Here is a 1310-nt window from a genome sequence, read left to right on the forward strand (position 1 = left end):
CAGCTATTTTGCTGTTTTGAGGCAGGGCCTCACTACAGAGTCCAGGAGGACCTTGAAGTTGAACTCGATACTTCACCCAGGTTGGCCTCCAAGTCATGATCCTCCTGCTTCAGCCACTCTTGAGTGCTGGGACTGAGTGTGCACCCCCACCCCGGCTTTCATTTTTTTTCTTAAATCGTGTGATGCTTTCCCCACTATCATTTGTATTAAAATGTTATCTTTTTAAAGATTTCCTTAACATTCAAGAGAAGGAGCATAACCAACACCCCGGTTTGTCGACTTCATACACCCACGTCATCCTTTTTACTTTATTCTCTGTCCAGCTGTGTTGGGCTTCGGGTTGGTCACAGTTTTGGGGTCTTGGTAGAGTGCAGTAAGTGGGTTAAAAAGGTTTAACTGCAGTTCTGATCTTGTCATATTTTTTTCTTAGTCAAACACGATTTTTTAAAAATCTTTACTATCAGCCAGGTGCTGGTGTACGCCTGTAATCCCAGCACTTGGTAGGCTGAGACAGGAGGATCACTGTGTGTTTGAGGCCGGCCTGGGCTACAAAGTAAGTTCAAGGCCAGTCTGAAGAGTATAGTGAAACCCTGTCCAAAAAAAAAAAGACTGTCTGCTATCAAAATTTAAAATCAACTACCCATAAAATTTGAGAATAATTTTAGGAATATAAATGGGTATGAAATTTTACCAAAAATCTAACAAAAGTTTTAAATACAATGCTGGAACTATGTAAGATTCACAACCAAAGCATAAAAATGAAAGTAATTTTGAGCAGTGAATGACAAATCAAGAAGACACTAAAATGCTATAAAAAATAAACAATACCTGGGACATATACTCAGACGCTATGAATCAGAGATTAGTGTGGCATTTTGTCATTTATTTAATCATCTTCATTCAGTTCACTTTATGGTAATGAACACCCTAGTAAACAACTGTCAAGTTACAGGAGGATGAGGTCCTCCTGATTAGGTAGTAGGTTTAGACATGACAACGGAACATTTTGCAAATAAAGCCACAAAGCCACAATAACCATTTAGATTATTCTGGGAAAAGTATGTGTAGTTTGGAGGCTGGAAAAATTCAACTTCCTGAAAACACTGTAAATTCAGCAGACAACAAAAATCTGGTTAACCTGTTCCTGATTTGCTAGTGATACCTTTTCACATTAATGAATGTGCCTTCACTGCGACAGTAAGGCACACTGGTTACTGTTCAATAAAAACATAACCTTTGATTTGACACGGATTTGTAAAGTTAATCAAATTTCGTTGAATTTTTTTTTTTTTTTTTTTTTTTTTTTTTTT

This window comes from Chinchilla lanigera, unplaced genomic scaffold, assembly GCF_000276665.1.
Source record: "Chinchilla lanigera isolate Chin_1 unplaced genomic scaffold, ChiLan1.0 scaffold00040, whole genome shotgun sequence".
NCBI classification, from domain to species: domain Eukaryota; kingdom Metazoa; phylum Chordata; class Mammalia; order Rodentia; family Chinchillidae; genus Chinchilla; species Chinchilla lanigera.